At 45.1% G+C, this 14,995-nt stretch overlaps 2 long non-coding RNA genes across 2 annotated transcripts in view; one reads left to right on the top strand and one right to left on the bottom strand.

Moving 5' to 3' along the window:
• Window positions 1–12,950, bottom strand: part of LOC309363002 — a 46,546-nt gene extending 33,596 nt beyond the window's left edge. The window contains exon 1 of the long non-coding RNA XR_014165132.1: window positions 11,241–12,950. This is a non-coding gene — a long non-coding RNA (uncharacterized lncRNA). The remainder of the gene's footprint in view (window positions 1–11,240) is intronic.
• Window positions 12,951–12,995: 45 nt separating this feature from the next.
• Window positions 12,996–14,995, top strand: part of LOC309363030 — a 111,725-nt gene continuing 109,725 nt past the window's right edge. The window contains exon 1 of the long non-coding RNA XR_014165173.1: window positions 12,996–13,091. This is a non-coding gene — a long non-coding RNA (uncharacterized lncRNA). The remainder of the gene's footprint in view (window positions 13,092–14,995) is intronic.

The following is a 14,995-nucleotide window of genomic DNA, read 5'->3' as shown; positions in this document are numbered from 1 at the left end:
ATATTTCTTAGAGATAATATAGCAATCGTGAGAGACATGCCCAGGCAAACCCCTCTTGCACGCAGGTCTGGGAAGCCTGGCCTGATCTGTGTTTGCCTCGTAAAGTCCAAAGACCTATTAACTGCTACACCAACCTTACTTGGGGTTTGCTTCAATGATATAGAGACAAGAAGCTATTTGACAGACATTTTGTCTGTGTAGCCCAATGTTCTCCAACCTGGTGCCCACAAGATAGTGGTGGACCTTGCATTCACATCATCCTCTGACCAGTGTTCAAAATTAGCCAGGTGCCAAGCACATTTTGCACCTGGGTGTCGGCCACTTGCAACCAAGTGAAGATGCCTGGGTGTCAGGATACTGCCTGACATCTCCACCATCTGGGCATCCTTAGATCACAATTGTTTTTACACACTAATAACCCATCCTGTAGAATTCTATCAGTTCTATTTTACTTACACAATCAGAAAGAATTTCAGGAACCAAAATACTGTATTTTCCGGCGTATAAGACGACTGGGCGTATAAGACGACCCCTAACTTTTCCAGTTAAAATATAGAGTTTGGGATATACTTGCCGTATAAGACTACCCCTCTTCCAACGCATACCAAATAAAAAACAGAACAAAACAGTCTCCAGTCCGGCTCAGAAATCCGCTCCATTTCCCAGCGGTCGGGGGTGCGCTTAATGCTGTTGTTGGTTCCCTGACTTTGTTGTGAGCCTTTCCTTTTCTTTTACTGCAGGGGCTGCTTGGGCTGAGGCAGTGGCCACGTGTCTAGTTGCTGGGGCAACGCGAGGCCGCCATTTTGGGCCACGTGGTCTACTACTGGGAGTGGTTAGGCTCATTCTGTTGCTGGTGATTGGGGGGGGGCTTCTGGGGCCAGTTTTCAAGCGTATTTCTGCTTCATCTAGAGAGCTTGGTGTCCTCTGATTTAATTTGCCGTCGTTTTGTCCTTTGGTGGGGAGTTGCTGCTGTAGCCGGCGTATAAGACCACCCCCGACTTTTGAGAAGATTTTCCTGGGTTAAAAAGTAGTCTTATATGCCAGAAAATACAGTACTTTTTCTGTGCAACCTGAGCAGGAGCGGTGAACAATATTATAGTTAATTGTTGTCGCTTGTCTTCACGTCCCCCACACCACTGCCCTGTTGTGAAGAATATTCTCACGTTATGAATGATCCATGTCACCATTAAGAAAAAGATAGGCCAATATATACGGTATGTGGACCTGGATCGAACAACTTTTCTCCTTTAAGTTCTCAAAGCTCTTAACCTAACTCAAGGTTGTCATCTGAGCTAGCCAGATGCTTAACTGAGAATCAATCACAGTCAGTTGAAAAATAAGACTTTAGAACCATCTTAAAGGTAAAAAAGGCAAAGGACCCCATGGCAGTTAAGTCCAGTCAAAGGCGACTATGGGGTTGTGGCAATCATCTCGCTTCAGGCCGATGGAGGTGGCGTTTGTCCACAGACAGCTTTCTGGGTCATGTGGCCAGCATGACTAAACCTCTTCTGGTGCAACAGAACACTGTGATGGATAACAGAGTGCATGGAAACTCCGTTTACCTTCCCGCCGCAGTGGTGCCTATTTATCTACTTGCGCTGGCGTGCTTTCGAACTGCTAGGTTGGCAGGAGCTGGGACAGAGCAATGGGAGCTCACCCCGTCATGGGGATTCGAACTGCCGACCTTCTGATCGGCAAACCCAAGAGGCTCAGTGGTTTAGACCACAGCGCCACCCGCTGTCTTACCTGTTGTCTTACCCCAAAATGGCCTCGCTTATATATCTGAGTTTCTAAAACTGTCCCTGACCACCAGCCATGCTGGCTGGAGCTGACAGGCCCTGGAGTCCAATGTCACACAGAGGACACAGTCACCTTGGGGAAAGCAGATCTAGCCTAGTATTGCTAGCTGCAGGGTTGAGGATCCGATAGCCCTCTAGTTTGAGTTGAACTCTGTCTCTCATCTGCCCCAATCGGCATGTCCAATAGTCGTTCAGAAACACACTTCTCCCTTTCACACTTTGCCGGTTGGCTGCAGAAAATGCTAATTTAACCCCCGTTCAGCTATGGCAAGCGCTGTTGCTGCAGAGTGTGTGGAACGTGCCCCCTGTTGTATGTTTACAGATTTCCTTTGGCACCTTCCCTCCCCCCCCCACAAACCTCGCCTAATAGAAAGAGCCTTCTCTTTTGTCCAAACATTCACAGTCTGCACAGACAAGTCAGCTTGTGATATAGAACACATGTAAGCCCATGATATAAAAATACTCCTTTAAAGTATTTGGGCCTTGGCAACGCCGAAGTGCCACAAGCAATCCAAGTATACCGAGGAAAACTACATGACGAATAAAAATAGTTTGACTATCCCCAGAAATCCGAATCAAAAGGAATATTGTGTATGGAATAGAAAGAAATGTCATGAATCAAAAGATATGTCAGAACTGTACATTTCAGCCTCCCATCCTGTAACAGAGCTAAAAATGGCTATACTGGAACAGCAAAACTTCAAAGGGAGGCTACTGTATGAAACTGCTGCGCTATAACTTGTCAAGCAGTCCAGTTCTGTCACTTGTGGACAGAATTGTGACAAAGGTTGCTTTTTGTTTGTTTTTAAATCACATACTGCATGTGTCAATGGGCATACCAATGCCAGAATACCTGTGTTATCAACAGCAACTGGCTTTTGTGAATGACCATTGATAATGACATAAATATCACCTTCTGTCCTTTTCTGCATTTAATTTCCTCCAAACCTTACTCTGTACAACCCCCCTTTCCTGCAACCACATACAGTGGTACCTTGGTTCTCAAACTTATACTGTTCTGAAAGTCTGTTCCAAAACCAAAGCGTTCCAAAACCAAGGTGGTCTTTCCCATTGAAAGTAAGGCAAAATAGGTTAATCCATTCCAGACTTTTAAAAACAACCCCCTAAAACAGCAATTTAACATGAATTTTACTATCTAACGAGACCATTGATCCATAAAATGAAAGCAATAAACAACGTACTGCAATCACACAATCAATCAATCAGTAGCTGAACTGCATTCCACACAGTCACAGTCACACAAAAAAAGCCACAAAAATTCAAAATAAAAAGCAAATCAGACAAACTTCAGTGTACCACTCAAAACAGTTGTTTGGCACTCAAAAAGGACCACGTACGGTTTCCAAAAAAGTGTCACAAACCAGAACACTTACTTCCGGGTTTGCAGTGTTTGGGTTCCAAGTTGTTCAAGTACCAAGGCATTTGAGAACCAAGGTACCACTATACTTGCAAACAACTATAAGCCTACCTGTATCTGATGAAATGGGCCACAGTCCACAAAGCTCATGCTATATTAAAATTTGTTAGGGTAATGTCCATTTGTGGTGTCTCACTTTGCACAAAAACAGACTTACGCTCCCAAAATCTGGTCTAAAGAGTTGGGGGCCACCCTTCACGATAGAATGGGGGGGGGGTCACAAGGGGTTGATGAAGGGGAGGGGGATCAACTAGCGCAACGTTGGATCTTACCCTTAATCTTTAAAGTGCCACCAGGTTCACCAGCCTGTTTTAGCTACAACCAATGACTATGGGTGGCGCTGTGGGTTAAACCACAGAGCCTAGGACTTGCTGATCGGAAGGTCGGCAGTTCGAATCCCCATGATGGGGTGAGCTCCCGTTGTTCGGTCCCTGCTGCTGCCGACCTAGCAGCTCGAAAGCCCAAAGTGCAAGTAGATAAATAGGTACCGCTCTGGCGGGAAGGTAAACGACATTTCTGTCAGAAGCGGCTTAGTCATGCTGACCACATGACCCGGAAGCTGTATGCCGGTTCCCTCAGGCAATAAAGCGAGATGAGCGCTGCAACCCCAGAGTCAGTCACGACTGGACCTAATGGTCAGGGGTCCCTTTACTTTAATGCCTATGGCAACAATAACACGGAGAACTTCGAAGCAGAACTTACATACAGTTCGTCGGAAAAAGAACGGAGCCCAACAGTGTTAGCAGACAAAAGACAATGCCATCCATTTTAAGAACGGGACAACTTTTTTTCTCTCAAACAGAAATCCTGCTCTCCCAAAGTCTTTGTCCTGTCTGCCAGAAGTTAAAAAATACGTAAAGTAAAGTAAAACCCCCACCCTAGTCCAGTTAAGAGTCTTGTGTGAAACTGATAGAGGGAGAAATTTGCTCCAACACTGAAGAGCAGCCTGGAGCAAGACCGTGTTATTGATTTCATGTAAGCTGCTCCGGAGAGACTTTTTGGCTGGAGGGGAGAAAAGAAATAATGTTTCAAAGAAATAATTGAGAGAGGGGAGAGAATCCTCTTCTATTCTATGGGAGGCCATGGTCTGAGGAAAGATAAATCTTCTGTTATTTTGACCATCAGAGAGTCTCCCATTGATTGGAGCGGTGGTTATAATGATGTTTGTCTGTACGTGTGAGATCGATCGATCGATCATCCATCTACCTAAATGTCCTGATCCAGTGATAGTATGTGCACGAAGTCCTCTCATTCTCAGGGACTTCACTCCAAATGAATATGGTTATTTTTTTCACAGTGAGGATTCTACATACGGTACTGTATTTCTATTTAATACATTTTTTTGGGGGGGGTGATCTTTACTGGGGAAACAACATAGGTGGGAAAGGTATAAACACCAGAGGCTACAGTGGTACCTCGAGTTACATACGCTTCAGGTTACATACGCTTCAAGTTACAGACTCCGCTAACCCAGAAATAGTACCTCGGGTTAAAAACTTTGCTTCAGGATGAGAACAGAAATCGTGCTCCGGCGGCGCGCCAGCAGCAGGAGGCCCCATTAGCTAAAGTGGTGCTTCAGGTTAAGAACAGTTTCAGGTTAAGAATGGACCTCCGGAACGAATTAAGTTCTTAACCTGAGGTACCACTGTACTTTAAAGTTTAGCATGGGCCACATACGGAGTGAGCAAGCAACTCCCCTTCTCCTCCATTGCTGGACTCCTGTGGTGACTTCAAGGAAAGGCACTTTTCACATACAAATTATAACTGACTCATAAACTGGAAATGAAAATAAGGCTGCAAACCTAAGCATGCTTCGTTCATTCCATCAAAACGAATGGGACTGGCTTCTGAGAAAAATAGGACTGGAATGAAATGCCATTATTTGTCTTTCAGAAATCGAATAAATAGGTGGGGCAAAACTTCTCCTGACTCTTCTGGAAATGCAAGTTCTATGCATATACAGTGGTGCCCCGCAAGACGAACGCCTCGCAAGACGAAAAACCCGCTAGACGAAAGGGTTTTCCGTTTTGGAGGCGCTTCGTAAAACGAATTCCCCTATGGGGTTGCTTCGCAAGACGAAAAAAATCTTGCATCCCCCCGCGGGTTTTTTTCGCTTTTTTCTTCCTTTTTTAAAGCCGCTAAGCCGCTTATCAGCTGTTCCGCTGATAAGCCGCTTAACAGTTGATCGCTGGAAGCCGCTTGACAGCTGTAGCGCTAATCCGCTAAGCTGTCAATGGGCTTGCTTCGCAAGACGAAAAAACCGCTATACGAAGAGCCTCACGGAACGGATTAATTTCGTCTTGCGAGGCACCACTGTATATATATATGCATATATATATGCCACTGAAGATAATACAGTGGTACCTCTGGTTACGTACTTAATTTGTTCCGGAGGTCCATTCTTAACCTACACAAAACAGAATTTTGGCTTGGTGTCCGTCATGCCCTTAGGAAATTTTTGACTCTGGGTGTCAGGATTCCCCCTCCTCAGATGGTAATGTTCCTAAATGGCTTGTTTCATATGTCGTGGGAGGGGAGGAGGATATCTCCTGCTCATTCTGCGGAGCGGAGCCCCGGACCACTACCCAGTTATTGGTTATTCTACATTTGTACCTTGGTTCTTGAACAGAATGCATTCCGGGAGTCCGTTCGACTTCCGGAACCGTTTGAAAACCAAGACGCGGCTTCTGATTGGACACAAGAGTGTCCTGCAGCCAATTGGAAGCCGTGCTGGATGTTTGGCTTCCAAAAATCATTTGAAAGCTGGAACACTCACTTCTAGGTTTCGATCATTTGGGAGCCGAAACGTAGAAGTTCCAAGGCATTTGGTAACCAAAGTACAACTGTGTTCTGTATTAAATATATGTACCTCACAGGGTGGTTTACAGTACCTTGCCTTGGTGATCCTACTGTTTGGTGCAGGCGATTTTAATAGAAACTTAAACACAGGTAACTGTGTGCTGCATCACGTCCTTATTTTGTTGAGTAATAATAATAATAATAGTAATAGTAATAATAATAATAATAATGATGATGATGATGATCAATAGCCCAATCCATGGCACATTTCCCCTTTCTGTGACCACAGCATGAACCAAACAGAATTCCTAATGTAATAAATGTTAAATCTTATAGATTTAAAGAGAATTTATAAACCACACTTCTGGAAGTGTTTCGGCAACTGTGTCCCAGGTTCGTATTGTTTTCTCTCTGACACCCCCCCCGCCTTTCTGCACATCTGCAACACTTATGCGTTAAGCAACAAAACTTAAATCAGGGGAAAGAAAGCAAGAGAAACAGATTTTTAAAAGTTGAAATTATTATTACGATTTTGCTACGAGGCTGTCTGGCTAATTCGGACAGCAGCAAAAGTCCCTGTCATTTTCCTGTATGCCTAGTCCATACAACGGGGAGAGGCTGGGGGCCTGTGAATGGAAATAGTCGACATTTCATACACATTGGAATGTATCCTTGCATAGGCCATATTAGGCGACCCTTTTGCAATAAGTTTGCGGTATGCAACTCTGCGCATTGACCCTCTGAGCGAAGACACATTATTTCAACCAGATTTATCATGTCGCTAAAGTATGCCGATAACGGCTTTGAAAATAAGTTTGGGTTGCAGTCTGTAAGATGACTTGCGTGAAATAATTTAAGTCTGGGACATCATAAGATACAGATTTCCAGACCACTCTGGAACAGAGTGGCTTTAGCTTTGGTATATAAGTTGGATTTTTTTAAAAAATCCAACTTATATATATATATATATATATTTTATTTAAGTAAATTTCCCCGCTGCCTTTCAGTCCAGTGATGTCCAAGACAGGCAACTGAACAAGAACAAACCTATATCGCTGGGTCTGGATGAAAACATATATTAGCTAGCAATGTTTTCAATGTCATTCCAGCCTATTAACTTCTGAATAAATTCAGTGGGGCTCATTCAAAAGGAATAGCACAATCTTAACCATGTCTACTCGAGTCCTGTTGAATTTTTAGGGCGTTTACTTCAAGGCAAGAGGGTTAGAATTGCAGCCTAAATGCAGCTGACAGCATCTTGCCCTACAGAACTCGGTGGGAGTTTCCGAATAAAAATGCATAAAATTGGGCTTCACACCTGCCGTTCTGTGGCAGTTTACTCAGAATCAAGTCCCATTGACTAAAGTGGGGTTTTTCTTCCAAGCATGTATCTGCCACATCCAGCTCCCAGGTATACGGCAATTTTTTACAAGCAATTTGGCATTCTTTATCTGAAAAAGGTAATGATATTCAGTGGTACCTTGGGTTAAGTACTTAATTCGTTCCAGAGGTCCATTCTTAACCTGAAGCACCACTTTAGCTAGTGGGGCCTCCTGCTGCTGCCATGCTGCCGGAGCACAATTTCTGTTCTCATCCTGAAGCAAAGTTCTTAACCCGAGGTACTATTTCTGGGTTAGCGGAGTCTGTAACCTGAAGTGTATGTAACCAGAGGTGCCACTGTAATGGCAAGTTATACTGTAAAAGGTTTGTATCTTAGAAGAAGTTACTTGAAACAAACAGTTGCAAAAAAATGTAGCTCTTTGGAAGCCCAAAGAAACAGCGTAGAAATTGTATCCAAGTCAGCTTTTGAATCTGTTATCTGAAGAAGCGTGTCTGCACAAGAAAGCTTATACAGTGGTACCTCAGGTTAAGTACTTAATTCGTTCCGGAGGTCCGTTCTTAACCTGAAACTGTTCTTAACCTGAAGCACCACTTTAGCTGATGGGGCCTCCTGCTGCTGCTGCGCCGCCGGAGTCCGATTTCTGTTCTCATCCTGAAGCAAATTTCTTAACCTGAAGCACTATTTCTGGGTTAGCGGAGTGTGTAACCTGAAGCGTACGTAACCTGAAGCGTATGTAACCTGAGGTACCACTGTACCAAGAACAAACTTAGTTGGTCTCTAAGGTGCTACTGAACAATTTTTTTTATATATTTTGACTGTGTCAGACCAACAATGGCTGCCTACCTGAACCTAGAGCTTTTGAATCGTTTGGCGTGATTTCGTTACAAGAACGTTAAATTCCAGCCTGTGGATCAAAAACTGGCACCTTGATCCTAAAGGCGAAGTGTCACTTGGAAATAAATTGCTGTGATTTCAATGGCCTAGTCTTCCAAACGTGTCCACTTAACGTCACATTGGTGGTCTCTTAATTAAAGAGGACGTTCTGTAGGTTTATGGCTCTTTGGCTCAAACTCTGCCTTATGGTGGGGGGCAGAAGATGGGACACTCTTAATATCATATCCCAAGCTCCCAGTGGGTTTTTAAAAGCCTTTGCAAACTAACTTGTTCATATTATTTATTATTTACATTTATAAACCGTTTCCTAGCAAATAATAATAATAACAACAATAAATGGCTCTCTTGAACTGCGTAGGTCTTGAAAAAATATATATTTACTCAAAGATATGTGGGATTACAATAGATTAACAGCTGCACAAATACGGTAAGCAAAGGCCGAACAGGAGGACTAGTTTTGAAAAAGCTGGGGAAACATTAATTTTGTTTTATTCATGAATTGGGGTGTGGATGAATTCATAACGCACCAGATTAAATCTAATTAGCAAAGGCTGGCTACAAATTTCATCGGTTGCGTAATCTGAACATGCGAGTTCAGATCTGGGGGGAACTGGGCCAGGATTTTTTTCCCATTGCTCATAAAGATATAGGAGAAAATGAAAAATCATCAAGATTGTTTTAGAATAAATCTGCAGGAAATTGAAATATTTAACTGAAGAGGCGGATGGGGTGAGGCAATACTCCCAGGCTGAGGAAATTTATTTATTTATCAATCTATCTACCTGTTTATGTAGAAAAGAGCAAGCTATAATGTAAGTTACATGTCATGGGACTTTGGAGAAGTATACCATAATGACCACATTAGTTATGGTAAGAATAATTAATTGTGCTGATTTTGAGCTATTGCTTCAGGGTTTAAATTTGGAGAGAGGCTTTTAAATGCTACTGTCGTACGCACAATTATTCCCTACTGAACTCAGAGAGGCTTACTTCTGCGTAACACACATGGACTCAGCTTTTCCCTTTCCTCCCTAGCAATGAAGTGTTGCCTGTAACTTCATTTCAGCGAAAAGATTTTCCAAATTGCACCAGATACACAAACATACCTAAATGAAACAGCCACCATCATTATGAATACAGGCCGCATATTTTTAAAAAGTCGTCTTTATGTTCTTAATAGAAATGATAAAAGACAACCTTTAAAAAAAGAAGACAATCTTTAAAATAAGCAATTTAACTTTTTTAGGTTTTTCGTTTTAAAAATACTTACGTTATATGTATGTAAGCAAAAAGATATTCATTGTCACAGGCAGTATATAAAGTTACGATGGCCTAATTTTTCTGGGCATAAAAGTGCAGATCATCAGCTGATTTGTGCTTTTAGCCAAAAGAACTATATGGAAGCAACATGTGCAGTAATTAATCTCTATTTTCATATATATATATATATATATATATATATATATATATATATATATATGGAGAAGAGTTTCTTTAAAAGAGAGAGTAAAAAATAATAGGTAAAGAGATGAAGGCCTTAAACCAGATTTGATTAGCATGACTTGCAGATTGAGGAGACATAAATATCTTTCCTCGTGGGCCTGCGAAATCATTTTCAGCGGAAAACAACGTCGAACTTTCAATTGACAGCGACACCCTGTTGGTACTGTACTTAATATTTTTTAATAGCAAATTACAGGGCAAGAAACAAGTCTGGTCTCTGACCAAGTTTAATTTAATATATTTTTTAAAACTTTTTACGTGTAACCTCTGACATGTTGGCATCTGTTCTTATACTTTCTTTGATTTCAGTGTTGGTTTGGAACCGGTCACTACAGCTACGGCCATTTGCTAAAACTAGAGTCAAAACGAAGCGCAGTGGAAACCCACTTAGCATCAGACAGCTTAGCTTTCTCACTCAAACCAAAGTGCTCTTAAAAGTGCTCCACGGTGGCTGGATCGTTTCCTTGATCAGTATGCCCTGCCCCAAACCGTGTTAGGGTGGTTGGAGAAGAAACACGCCAAGCCATTGCCAGCTTTGGAGGGGAAGCAAGGGGAGATCTCCTTTGGAGATCTGCGTTTGCAAAGAGGCATTAGATCTCCCTCCCCCCCACCTCTCACCCCGGCCTGTAATATTAGGAATCTCCCCAAATTTAAAACTTTCAGCCGCTGAGGGAAGAGGACATCAGGTTGGCAGCAGAAAAGGGCGCAGACTTGGGAGCCGAGAAATGGGACTTTGTAGGCCAGTTGAAGGCAGAAACTTCTCATCTCGCCCGCAAAGACCCAGCCCCAAACTCCCCATTTCACCCGCCGCTCGATCGTTCACACGTGACGCACCTTCAGGAGGGCTTGGGACATTTTTGTTCTTCTTCTTTTTTTAAATGATTGAAAGACAGTCAAGCCAGAAAAACAAATAGACCCAACTCCAGATATTTCTGGAGAACTTGAGTCAAACTCCAGCCGCGCGCAACTTACTGATGTTATGGGGGTCAACTCTGTTTTCGTTTCGGTTTGTTTCAAACGCGTGTTAATTTTTAACTAGCTAGCTCCCTGTTTAGGAAACGCGTTTGGGGCGAAAATTGAATTGGCCCGGGCAGCTCTCCAAAGCAGAGCACTCTTGCGACAGAGTCCGAGAGGGGCGTGTGTTGGTGTCCTTTTAATTCTGAAAGGAGAACCCGCGTCCGCGGCGGGTTCGTCGAGCACGCCCTGAGCATTCCGACGAGACACCGGTCCTCGATCGCGTCTCCTCACGTCCCGGTCGTCGGAACGTGCGCACGCTTGATCGCCCAACCCTTCGCAAGGGACCCGGTCTCCCTAATCGCCGTCTGCTGCGAAGAAACGGACCGACGGGGCGGTGACAGCGACCGCCTAGTCTCGAAGCGCACGCAGCTGAAAAGTTGACACGCGCATGCAAAACACGCTGGCGGAGTTGCTCTCTTGTCCCTCCACCCCAGCCCTCGCCGCTTACCTTAGGTCCGGGGGTGGTGGAAGCAAACCAAGTGGATCTCCTGGCCGTCAACAGCATGGCCTTCCAGATCTTCTCGAAACTATGAAGCGGACCCAGGAAGGAACTAAGGGAGGGAGGTGCAGGGAGGGCGAGGTTCACCACTTGGGCTAAAAAAAAAAACCCAGCAGCAGCAAAACCCCAACACCCAGAGCCCATTCCTTCCAAAGACACGCATGCCACATTTCCCACACGTGAAGAAGAGGGCGAGGGAGGAAGAATCGGGTTGGCGCGTCCAGACGTGGTTTCACGACGCGGGAGCGCAATTCCAAGCGCCAGCAGAAAGGGAAGGCAGGGAAGCGATCACGAGGCGTCTGGATCGGTGCAGTGGATCGAAGAGCAATCTCTCTCTCTCTCTCCCGCGCCTCCCCATTCCGATGTCGCCCGTGCGCGAGTCCAAGTTGGAAGCAAGTATCCCTCGAAAGTTTCCGCGGCGCAAAAAGAGCCCCACGTGTTGGATGACACATGCAGAGAAGCCCGAGCTTGGGCTGGGCTGGGCTGGGCGACGGCAGCAGCGACAGCAGCAAATCCAGCAGCAGCAGCAGCGACGGCAGCCGCCCAGGAGGAAGGAGGATCGCGGCGTGCCTGGCCTGCCTCCGCCCGCTCCTTCTGGTGCCTGTTTAAGGAAGCGCCCTCGGGTCCCCACCCCCTGCAGGGAGCCCGCTCCGATGGTGCAATTCCGCCGGGCACATTTGCAAAGGGGAGCCGCCCGCCCGCCCGCCATCCAAAAGAAGGGAGCGCCTCTTTGCGCTCACGCCCTGCGCTCCGCGAGACGCACGGCTGGGTCCTCGCCAGGAATCCGGCAGGACCGTCGCGTCGGAATGCCGCGCTCCCTCGGGCGGAATCTTGACACCACCTTCGTGGTTCCAGTATTCCCCGCTCGCTCGCTCGCTCGCTCTCGCCTCTCGCCCGCCCCCCTTTGAATGCTGCCATCTGAGCATTCAAGAGCAGGGTGATTCTCTCTCCACACACCCTCCCCACCCGCGCTTCGGTCGCAAGAAAGGGGAGAGGTTGCCTCCTAGTGGTTATAGCTGCGGAGATCTAGGGTTCTCCTCGGAATCGCGTGCCCCGCCCTCTGAGCAGCAGCAAAGTCGATCTATATAGTGCGATTGATTGATTCATGCACCATGTTTTTAAAGCACAGACAACCACCGGAATCGGAGTGCAATATGACGCTTCCTCCCCCCTTTTGTTTATGGCGTGCACAAAGGTTGTGTGAATGCATGCCCAGAGCCTGCATATATTACTGCATTCTAACCTGGGGAGAAAACAGCAAAGACCTGATGAAGAGAGCGCAGCAGAGGTTATATTTTCTGAGAATCCTCCGGAAAAACAATCTCTCAAAGGACCTGTTGATGGCATTTTACCATTGTACTGTGGAGAGTGTATTAATTTATGGTCTCTGTGTGTGGTTTGGGAGCTGCACGGCCAGGGAAAAAACCAATGCTGTCCAGGGTTGTAAAGACTGCGGAGAGAATAATTGGGTGCACTCTTCCCACCTTGGATCAAATCTATGCTTCCAGGTGTCATAAGAGATAGTGCAGGATAGTGCGCACCCCGGAAATGATCTCTTTCAGCTTCTGCCTTCTGGAAGAAGGTACAGGGTTATAAAGACTAGGACTAGCCGCCTGAGAAACAGTTTCTACCCAAATGCAATTTTGGTTTTAAACGCAGTACAGTGGGTTACACTGTATAGTATGTAACCTCAGGTAACATACGCTTCAGGTTACAGATTCTGCTAACCCAGAAATATTACCTCGGGTAAAGAACTTGGCTTCAGGATGAGAACAGAAATCATGCTCTGGCGGCGTGGCAGCAGCAGGAGGCCCCATTAGCTAAAGTGGTACTTCAATTTAAGAACAATTTCTGGTTAAGAACGGACCTCCGGAACGAATTAAGTACTTAACCCGAGGCACCACTGTATAAGGAGTCTCTATAGGAGTATATTGTATTTTAAAATGGGGTTTCAGAGTTTTTAGGGTTTTTTGAATGTCTTATGTAGATTTTTCAATGTCATTGTTCTGTATGGGAGAATGACAATAAAAATATTGTATCGTATCTTCAAAAAGAAAGCAGACTCACGTGGCAGAGTCTTATTTATTTGGGATTTTGATTGTCAATCAAGCCAACCCAGAATTCATTTATTTTCAATGACCCCCTCTCTCCATATAAACCACCCCAGACTCTGCCTTCATCATCTGAAGCCCTTCCTTGTGTGCCTCCTCGGCGTGTGGTCCGGAGGGTGGCAACACAGGAATGGGCCTTCTCTGTAGTGGCTCCCCATTTGTTGCTTTTATTACTTGCCTTTCAGCAGCAAGGTCCCACAGAGTGTTACAATTCATAATTCAATATTAAAAAAATTAATAAAGCAGATTGCAATCGTAGAATAGGGTGGCCCCTGAAAATGCACATCTCAGGTGTTAACGACCAGGGTCAAGAGGTGTGTTCCAGTTTGTGGGAACCAGTGACGCTGTAGTCTAAACCACTGAGCCTCTTGGGCTTGCTGATCTGCAGGTCAGTGGTTTGAATCTCCGTGACGGGGTGAGCTCCCATTGCTCTGTCCCAGCTCCTGCCAACCTAGCAGTTCAAAAGCACACCAGTGCAAGTAGATAAATAGGTACCACTGCGGCGGGAAGGTAAATGGCATTTTCGTGTGCTCTGGCACTTGTCATGGTGTTCTGTTGTGCCAGAAGCAGTTTGGTCATGCTGGCCACATGACTGGGAAAGTTGTCTGTGGACAAACACAGGCTCCCTTTGCCTGAAAAGTGAGATGAGCGCCGCAACCCCATAGTCGCCTTTGACTGGACTAAACCATCCAGGGGTCCTTTACACAAAGACAAAGACACACACACACACACACACACACTTTTTTACCTTGGTGCCAGTTGCTTTAATTCTTGCAGTTGTTTTCCATTGATTCCTTCCATTTTCACTGTTGGTCACCTTAAATTGGGGACAGCTCCAATCCGATTAGAAACTAGAAACTGAGTTGAAGTCAGTGCTCAGTGGAACCAGTCTGGGAATGCTTTCATCTATTAAAATGCTAATACAAGCAGATGTGATTGCCTAGCCTTGAAATGGAAATAGGGTTTAAAATGACCAGTGGACACATCTATCCACTTTTATTTGTCATGGCCCCTCCTCTCCAACTCAAAGTGTTTCAGATAGATTTCAGCAGCTATACATAGATGAGCCACCAATTTACATAAGAATATTAGAATGATAGAATCACAGAGTTGGAAGGGACCCTGACGATCATCTAGTCCAACCCCCTGTAAGAATATGCAACTGGATCAAACTTGCAGCCTTGGTATTATCAGCACCATGCTCTAACCAACTGAGCTGTCCAGCAGGTACAAATTAACATGGTTTGATTCTATTCAGTTGGACCTGAATTGAGACAATGGTTTGCTCTTCCTCATTGTGTGTGTGTGTGTGTGTGTGTGTGTGTGAGAGAGAGAGAGAGAGAGAGAGAGAGAGAGAGAGAGAGATCTGCTGATTGAAGGGACAACACTTCATGCATCTGATATGTTGTTGTTGTTGTTTAGTCGTGTCTGACTCTTCGTGACCCCATGGACAAGAGCATGCCAGGCACTTCTGTCTTCCACTGCCTCCCGCAGTTTGGACCATAAAGAAAGCTGATTGCCGAAGAATTGATGCTTTTGAATTATGGTGCTGGAGGAGACGCTTGAGAGTCCCATGGACTGCAAGAAGATCAA

This window comes from Podarcis melisellensis, assembly GCF_964234715.1.
Source record: "Podarcis melisellensis genome assembly, chromosome: 2".
Classification (NCBI taxonomy): domain Eukaryota; kingdom Metazoa; phylum Chordata; class Lepidosauria; order Squamata; family Lacertidae; genus Podarcis; species Podarcis melisellensis.
This window is presented reverse-complemented; position numbering and strand designations above follow the sequence as displayed.